Source organism: Fukomys damarensis, unplaced genomic scaffold, assembly GCF_012274545.1.
Source record: "Fukomys damarensis isolate Sample0158 unplaced genomic scaffold, DMR_v1.0_HiC HiC_scaffold_2, whole genome shotgun sequence".
NCBI classification, from domain to species: Eukaryota; Metazoa; Chordata; class Mammalia; order Rodentia; family Bathyergidae; genus Fukomys; species Fukomys damarensis.
In genome coordinates, this window is record NW_022900914.1 from 6033083 (window position 1) to 6042907 (window position 9825).

Here is a 9825-nt window from a genome sequence, read left to right on the forward strand (position 1 = left end):
TTTTTTTTTTTTTTTTTTTTTTTTTTTTTTTAAGATAGGGTCTTGCTTTGCGGATAAGGCTGGCCTTAAAGTCGCTATGTATCCTAGCCTGGCCTTGAATTTGTGGCAATCCTCCTGCCTAAGCCTCCAAAGTGCTGGGATTACAGGTGTGCACCACCACATCCAGATGTTTGTTTCTTTTTTGCAAAAATCTTTTTGCTTTATATCTTGTACTCTGAATAACTACTTTGAAGATAATGATGCACAGTATATTTTTGTTTTGTTTTGTCTTTTAGTTATTTTGAGATAGGGTCTCTCTGCATAGTTCTGGCTGTTCTTGAACTCACTATGTAATCTAGGCTGGCTTTGAATTCATGGCAATGCTTCTGCCTCAGCCTCCCAAGTGCTGGGTGTACAGGCATGCACCACCATGCCCAGCTACACAGTGTATTAACCATTGTTATTCTCTCATTATTTATTTATGAAATTTTATGTTTTTTTCATAAAATAAAAACAAAACAAGCCAGGTGTGATAGCGCACATCTGTAATCCCAGCACTTGGGAGGCTGAGGCAGGAGGATTGCTGTGAGTTTGAGACCAGCCTGGGCTTCACAGTGAGTTCCAGGTCAGTCTCAACTATATAGTGAAACCCTGTCTCAAAAACAAACAAACAAAACAAAACAAAACAAAAAGTAACTTTAAAAACAAATTGGTGGGCTGGGGACTTAGCTCAGCAGTTCGGTGGCCTGCCTTGCAAGTGCAAGGACCCGAGTTCAATCCCCGGTACCAAAACAAACAAACAAAAAACAACAAAAACCAAAACAAATTGGCATTGTCTAGTAAAATTGAGCATATACATGTCATATAATCCAACATTCCTGCTTGTAGATATGTGTTCTAAAGAAACCCTCGAACACTTATTAGGGGAAATAGACTAGTCCAATCAGAGCAGCCCTATTAATAATAGCATATTAGAAGTGACACAAAGGTCTATCAGGAGCGGAGTGATGTATGATAGAATAATTCTTAGAATGGAACATTATATAATGGTGAAAATAGAACAATATGGATGAATTTCAGGAAAATACTTTTGAATTTAAAAAGGTGAGTCACAGAATGCATAGGGTATAATTCCATTCAAATAAAGTTCAAAAGCATCCATGTAAGTAATATGTTGTGTAAGTGTACAAATGTTTAAGTGCTAAGAACTTAATGACAGCACAAAATTTAGGATAGTGTTTTTTTTTCTAAGAAAGCGAAAAGGAAGGAAAGAAGGAAGGAGGGAAAATGGAACAAAGTGAGCCACATGTGCCATGGTAACACCCTTGTTTGAATTGAGTGATAGATACATAGCTATGCTTCCAAATCTTATCTTCTAGATAGTACATAGATATGATATTTTCTTTTCTTAACAATTACTAAAATCACTTCAAAGTGAAAATAAAAATTATCATAGTGTGACTGCATGTCTTCAAAACTACAAAGCTAGAGCTGGATGTGGTGACACACACCTGTAACACCAGCACTTTGGGAGGCGGAGGCAGGAGGATCAAAGTTTGAGGCCACCCTGGGCCACTTATCAATTTAGTGAGAGCCTATCTAAAAACACAAAACAAGGATTGGCAGTGTAACTCAGTGTGAAGCCCCTGTGTTCAATCCCCAGCCCTGTAAATATAAAACATAATTACAAAGTCAGTTCTCTCATTTATTTTTAGTTGCTCAAAAAACTGCCCTTGCACGTCAAGTAGAATGATACCAAGGATATCATAACCAAAAAAGTAAACTGTAAGGGGCAGGTCACCAGATTTAGTCATGTGTTTTTTTGTTTGTTTGCTTGTTTGTTTTTTTGAGACAGGGTCTCACTATATAGTTGAGACTGACCTGGACCTCACTATGTAGCCCAGGCTGGTCTCGAACTCACAGTGATCCTCCTGCCTCAGCCTCCTGAGTGCTGGGATTACAGGTGTGGGCCACCACATCGGGCTTAGTCATGTGTTTTCTGTGTGTGTGTGTGTGTGTGTGTGTGTGTGTGTGTGTGTGTGGTCTGAGACAGGGTCTCACTATGTAGTTTAGGCTAACCTTGAACTCACTGCATAGCGCACCCTGGCCTCAAACTCATGGCAATCCTCCTGCCTCAGCCTCCTAGTGCTAGAATTACAGGTATGCACCACCATACCCAGCACTCGTCATGTATTTCCCTCATGAATTTTCATTTCAAAATAAAAAATATATATTTATTCCTTAAAACATTTATTTACAATATCAAAGTAAGTATTTTTTGGGGTTTTTTGGTATTTTTCAGTAGTGGTTCTCAACCCCTGGCAAAACATTAGAATCACTTACAGACTTAAAAACAGAAAGTGTTGGTGCCCAGACCCCAAAGCAGATTAACTGAATCAAAATCTTTATTGGTAGGGCCTGGGCTTTGGGTTTTTTCTTGAAAAATCCCCTAGGTTATTCCTATTGAAAACCAGAATTGGAAAGTATTGTTTTGTATTTTGTGGTACCAGGGATTGAACTGAGGACCTTGTGCTTGCAAAGCAGGTGCAATGCCAATGAGCTATATCCTTGGCCCTGGAAAGTATTACTTTAGAGTGACTTTCTAAACCAACATGTTTTATATTGTTGTAAATTGTTTTACAATTTACATTGCAAAATTTTTAAACATGTAGGAAAGATATTGGTGGAATTCTAGAATTTAGGAAACATAAATAATTGAGAATAGAAAATCTCAGAGTATATCACATTTCTATTTTCAGATGTGTGTGTGTGTGTGTGATAAATGGTGATGTAAAATACAAGACTTACTATGAGTCACGATATGATTCACCGCTTGAAAACAGTTCAAAACAAGCGTATTCTAAGGTGCTACTAGGTATTCTTTTTTTACAAAAAGATTTAATTGACAGATAAAAGTTGGATATATTTATACAGTGTATATGCAGAATGTGTACACTGATGTTGTGATACATGCAGACGTTATAGATGACTAAAGCAACTTCCGGTGTGCTTAGGTGATCAAGTGGTAAAACACGCTGGCTGTACTGTAATGCACGTCTTTTGAATCCTGGCTTTTCCATCGCTGGTGTCATGAACTCAGGCTGCTTATTCAGCTGCATTGTGCATCATGTAGTCCTTCATTATAAAAGCCTCTTAGACACTCACCAAGGAGTTTAGCAAACTGCACAGAGGGTATAGGCCCTCAAAGGCTGACCTCACATCACACAGTAGCTGCAAGCTTTGCGTCCCCAGGGCCACTCTCATTCAGCACAACTGGCTACAAATTCAGAGGTTTCCACAACCATTTACAGGTTTGATAATTCACTAGAAAGACTCGCAGAACTCATTGAAAGCTGTTGCAAACACATTTATCACATGTAAATGCCACGACCACTCCAGTGGAGTCTGTGTGACAATGCCGGTCACCTGGCAGAAACCAGACCAGAGGTATCGTCCCCACGGGGTTAAGCCTCCTGGAAGTCCTTGGCACACACCGCATGCGAAGTCAGCCGTGAAGAGAATAGCTGGCCTCTCTGCCTGAAGTTTGGGGACATTGGGTTCATTTATAATTCTGTTCTATTTTGTCTTTATTACTATTTGTTCATTATCTGTAGAATTGTATTCTGGGCCCAGGAAAGGTTAGGAACAATTAGATGTTCCTAGAGATGTGGAGGTATTGAGGCACAAGAGGACGGGCGGCCAAAGTGCTGACCCTGAGCCCCGGACTGTGAAGTCCTGAAGGTGATCCTGAAGGTGACATGCTGAAGCCAGTCCTTTGTTTTACAAAGTTCCCCTTCTGACTGCGTATAGGTGTGGTCTTACCTTGACTTAATGGTCTTAGCTTTTGTGATGGTATATAGGTGTGGTCTCACCTTGACCTTGTGGTCTTAGTTTTTACAGCACTATTGTCTATCTTTCTCATGCCTGCCTGTGACTGGAATCACTCTTGAGGTGTGCCCTTGAAACTAGTATATAAACACCTAGAGTTAGAAATAAAATTGCAGCAGCATTTGCAAACTTCACCTCGGTGTTGAGTGCTTTTGTCTGACTGTCATCGCCGAACCTGCTCCCACCTTTCAGAGAACCTGTATCTCCTCGTGAAATCCCGTGTTTGCTGCCCTACGGTCGGTAGCATGTAAAGGGCGTAAATTAGAATGAGCACATGGATGGAGGCGTACAGCAAAGCCTTGGAGGGTACCAAATGCAAAGCTTTGGTCGTCCTCAGGACATGTCACCCTCCCAGCATGAAGTGTGACAATATCAAGACAGTGTTATGCCAGGCCTGGTGGTGCATGCCTGTAATTCCAGCTACTTGGAAAGCTGAGGCAGGAGGATCCAAATATGAGATTAACCTGAGCAACCTAATGAGACTCTATCTCAAAATTAAAACATTAAAAAGGTCTGGGGACCCGGTGTCATGCTCCCTGGGCTCAACCTCCGGTACTGGAGTATGGATGGAGGGAGGGAACGGGGGCGAATGAATGAACACGAACGACCAACCACGGAAACTCACCTGAACTCTTGTCCAGAATCCCGAAGGGGACTTCATCACATCAGCATAGTTGATTGACTTACAACCCACCTGGTTGAACTCAATTACCAGTCTCTCTTTCCTACTTGCAAGTCAGGAAGCTGACATCACAGGGTCCACAACTCCATTCCTTCAATCACACGGTTCATCGTGGCCCCATCTGGAGCACACTCATTAGCATAAACCCTGTAGGAGTCCATGGAGAGGGGCCTGGTTACTGATACCGATCAGGTGTGGTCTAAGGGGCTCAACCATGAAAAGCAGCAATGCTTCTGTCACCTTGAACAGTTCAAGGGTCTAGAGCAGTGGTGGCAAACTTGTGATACATGTGCTCAGCAGGCTGTTTGAATCACTGAAAGCTCTGAAAGGTTCACCATCTCAGGTCTAGGGGTTACCTCCCTGAGCTAGAACAAAAGGCCAGAACTGAGTTTGGAGCCAAATTCCTTACTGCACAGTGGTTATGAGAATTAAGTGAATAGACAAATGTAGAGCTCTTAGCATATTGCCTGGAACACAATTAGTGCTCCTACATACTATTACTTTTTTTTTTTTTTTTTGGTACCAGGGATCGAACTTGGGTCCTTGTGATGACACGGCAGGCAGAGGAACCACGGAGCTAAATCCCTGGCCCCTTACTATTACTATTGATATTAATCTTTGTTTCATTTATTTTAAGTCCTTGACCTGTGGTGCATTAGTCAACTTTTTGTTTCTGCAACAAAAAACCTAAGAGCAACAACTTATAAAGAAAGGGAAAGTTTTATTTTGCCTCACCGTTGTGGAGGTTTCAGTCCGTGGGTGGTTGGACCCATTGTTTTTGGGCCTGTGGTGGAATGGTATAATATGGTGGGGACCCACATAGAGCAGAGCCACTCATCCCATGGCCGGAGAAAATACAGGAGAGGAGTGGCCACAGTCATGTCTGCCCTTTGAGAGCATGCCCCAGTGACCAGAAGATCTGTTAGACTAACTGTATGTCTTGGAGGAAGGGGTTACTGACAATTGAACTCTGCGACTCTCTAGCACTGAGCTACATCCCCACCCTTTTTATTCTGGGAATGGCTCTCACTAAGTTGCCAAGTTGCCCAGGCTGGGCTCTAACTTTCCATCCTCCTGCCTCAGCCTCCCAGATTACAGTGCATACCACTGGGATTACAGTGTGTACCACGACATCCAACTCTGTGCCCTATGTCTTAGTCACCTTACTCATCACTGAGACACACTACCTGATGCCCGAAGTTTAAAGGAGGAGGGGTTTATTTTGGCCTCCAGGCATGGTCAGCTGGCTCCAAGATGGAAAGGGCATGGTAGACCGGTCTGCCACAGGGGAAAGCGAATCATGTCGTGGTGACCAGGAAGCAGAAAGTAAAGGGAGGAGCCAGGAAGGAGATGCACCTACCGGGTCATGGCCCCCGCCCGCAACAGACCCCACCTCCCAACAGCAAGTCAGCTACGGCGCCCCTCCTACACATCATGCTTTTAGGGCCACTTTGGATCTAAACCAAAGCACCCATCTCCATGTCTCCAGCACCTCCCAGTATTGCAGGCCGTTCTGGTACTGAGCCGTTAACACGGGGACCTTTGGGAGAAATTCCAGATCCACACGCCAAGGCCCTCTAAGAAAGCTTTAGTGTTATTTTAATTCCCCTTTTGTTTCCCTTTGCTTTCCCAGTTCTCTATTTTTCACTTTGCTTCAGAAAGTAGGAAGGGCCGGAAGAAAGCTAGGGCTTCTTGCCTCCCCGACATCACCTGGGGTCTTCTGTTCTCAGCCGTTACCTCCTTCTCATCTGTTTCTCTCTTTCCCTTTATTCCTTACCCTCCCTCCACCTTTTCTCTTCTATCCTCACCTGATTTCTCACCCCCATGGGTCTCCTTTTGCAGGAGCGCTGTCCCTTCAGGTTTTTAGCCAAAGCTTCCCTGGCAGCACTCAAAGGGAATTTTGTTTTGCCAGATGCCTTGGAAAACGTGAAGGGAGGTTGCAGACTGGTGACTCACAAAGACCTGTTTCCTTTGACTATCAAGATGTCATAAAAATTATTTTGACTTAGTTGTTTATATATAGAAATCAGGGTTTACATAAGCATCATTTACTGACATATTTTTCTCATGAAATTTTGGAAGATCTAGTCACATTGGCCCAAATTCTTGCATTACAATAATATGCTTATACTGGATCCCCACTTTAAACAAGCTCTGTCCTATTCTTAACTGTTTCCACAATTCCCATGTGTCTGTGTCATCATTTGTGTTACCTGTTTAGATCCTGTAGGATCTGATTTTTGTAACCACAAAGTTAGGCTATTACTAGAAACCCCTCTATCTCTTATCAGTACCCAGAACACAGGAAGCATTATTAGCAAATTTACCAAAATTCTCTTACTAAATAACTCTATTATTATAATTCAGGCACACTAATTTATACACTGAGAGCACAGGTTTAATGATGTAAGGTCAGGCTAATTTTTAAAATACACTGATCTTACACTTGCCATTGAACTGAGGAATAGTGATTCCATTCTTAATTGATGAAGATCTTTGGATAAATACCCAATGTGACATAAATCAGATGTATAAAATTTACCTATATTTTCAACACTTTTATTAGACCCCCCCCAGGGACTGGAACTTGTGCATAATTTCAGTTTTGATTTAAAAACTCAGAATCTTGAAAAAAAATATTTCAAGTCAAAATGAAAAAATAACTGGTTTTGGAAGTCAAACAGTAATTTTAAGGGTTCTTAAGTGACACTGAAAATCATTGAGCCCAATTCTTTCCTTTGAATGTAAGGCAGCTGTCCAAGAAAAAGAAACTCCATGCTGTGTTTTATGTTTTGAAGCTGTAAGAACCTCTTAAAAAATTAGCCACTGTATGGGGGGAGACAGCATAGGGTCTGCTTTTTCAAATACTGCAGATCACACCATGGTTTTTATATTGTTTGGGAAATAACTTTTAGTTGGAGGAACTTCAAGGAGTTCATTTTAAGTTCAATTACATCTGAAGTGATATAATTTATTATAATTTATTAGTCATTGAATACCCATGCACTCCTCCACATTGTCAGCTCCCTTGTGGTTGGGGGGTGGTCTTTGTGAGTAGTTATGACAAGCGAGCCGTGAGTGAAAGTGACATGTGTCACTTCTGGGAGAAAGCACAGAGGGAAACGTACTTGTTAGTTTTTTACCTCTCTTTGTCTCACTCTTTTCCTGCCAGGGCAACAGCATAGCACGGGTGTCTCAAACGCTGGCGAGACACTCTAATGAAAAGATGGAAATAGCTTGGTGGATGGGATGTGTCTAAAGGAGCCATGGTACCTGCAGACAACTTAGTGTGAGTGAAAAATGAGCTGTAATAAGTCAAACTAATAAAATGTGGAGACTGTTTATTGCTGCCACATAACCTAGTTGATTCTGGTTAACACGTTAATAAAATTCTCTCTTATTTTAGTCATGTTTTAGACTTCCTTATCTACAGCATAGTTTATAGTCTTTCACATTTGTACAGATTTGAAAGTTTAGAATTCCTATAGGTAAAACACCACTTGTTGGAAAATGTGTTGGCAAAAGAATTATTTTTACATCTTTTTTATTCTCATTGTGTTTATTGGTACTTTTTAGGTATACAGTACAGTTACATTCATCATTGGGATCTTGTACCTTTACATGACAGGTCTTGGTTTATTTTTGCATCTTGACTGAGAAGAGGGTCTGAAGAAAAATATGTCATCTGTGATTGGCACAAAACAGTCAAATTTAGTCTTACTTAAGGTCTTGATTTAATCTGAATAATTGGGCAACCAAGATTATTTTTGTTTAGCTTATCAGATTGTAAATTTGCTATCTTTATAGCACAGACTAAGCAATTTTGGAGACTAATACAGAAGTTCTTTCAGGACTGAATAATTTACCTGTTTTCATTCATTTTCTTTAATATTTTCCTTTACTATTTCCTTTAATTAATTAATTTCCTTTAAGGGGAAGGAGTTTAATTTTAATTTGTTTTCCCCAAATTCACAGTCAAATGTTAGGCAACTTGTTCTAGCTGTATTGCAGATTATTGGAGAAGACAATACCCAAATCCAGCTCATTTTCTCCATGTCTTTGCTTCCTCTGAAAGTTACAAGATGGATCAAAGGAGGAGAAGATGTGGTGGTCCAGCCATCACAACACGAACATGCCTGAGTCGGGGAGTGAGGATTGAGAAAGGAAAGAACACTCAAACCTGAGCGTAGACGAAGAGAAGTCTGATTTATTTCACAGAAACAGCTCCTTTTATAGGTTCACAGCAACAGGCAGCTTTTAAGGGCACACAACAACAAAATACACCAAGTCATTGTTTTTCAAAGACCGGATTTCCTGACTCTAACTGATAACATCAGATCTTTGGCTAACGAGTTTCCTGTTATGTCAGGGTGAAAGAGTCAAAACAAGCTTAACAAACAGTTTCCTTGAACAGTAGCAAATGTTGATGCCTTAATTATACAGGAAGAAGTTATTTTCCAAATGTCAAACTCCAGTGGGCCATGACTGGGCCCCGACACGAAGAAAAGTTTGAGACTAGACTTCTTCTTCCAGGAATGATGAATTAAGTAATTTAGATAAATATTCCCATTGAAGATAACTAGAAAGCTGGGACAAAATATAAAATCATCTTTCTAAAAATAGCAGAACAAATAGTGAGAAATTACTAGGCTAAAATCCTGGAGAAGATGAAAATTTGCAGCACTTATGCATGATACCCCTGCCAGTTTTTTCTTGAGAATACTTTGTAATCCAGATCAGGGGGTTGAAAGGTTTAACAGTGCCTTTGGGGCTCAGTGGACAAAAGCTGGTATCTCAGAGTGTCCTTCCCTTGAGTTGGGACTAAAAGGACAAAGGTTGAATTGAAGGTAAGCCAACACTGAAACTTCGATTGTTAACGTTCTTAATTGCCTGGCAGAAGCAATAAAAACTTCCTTTGGAGAAAGAGAACATCATAGCATGCCTGAAATAATTTTTGTGAATAATCAAAAATATAGTTGTCAGGATTCAGGAAAAAAGAACTGAGCATACAAAATTAATAAACACTATGAACAGGAATGTAAAGTGCAACAGATTACAGAAGAAGATGCTCAAGGACTCAAGATACAGATCGTAACCAGCTATGTTTATCAAGTTCAAGTAGATCAAAGTGAAAGTGAAGTTTGGATATTTTATCAGAGAACTGAACTGTAGTGTGGGGCTGAGGGTCCAGGTCAGTGCTAGTGCTCACCCAACGTGCATGAGGCCAAGTTCAACCCCAGCACTGCAACAAAGCAACAACATCAAAACTATCGGAG

At 40.8% G+C, this 9825-nt stretch overlaps 1 long non-coding RNA gene across 1 annotated transcript in view; it reads left to right on the forward strand.

Annotated features, from left to right (window-relative positions):
- LOC117285722 overlaps nt 1-8703 on the forward strand; it is a 13308-nt gene extending 4605 nt beyond the window's left edge. The window contains exons 2-3 of the long non-coding RNA XR_004516837.1: nt 7722-7838; nt 8625-8703. This is a non-coding gene — a long non-coding RNA (uncharacterized LOC117285722). The remainder of the gene's footprint in view (nt 1-7721; nt 7839-8624) is intronic.
- The last annotated feature ends 1122 nt before the right edge of the window (nt 8704-9825 follow it).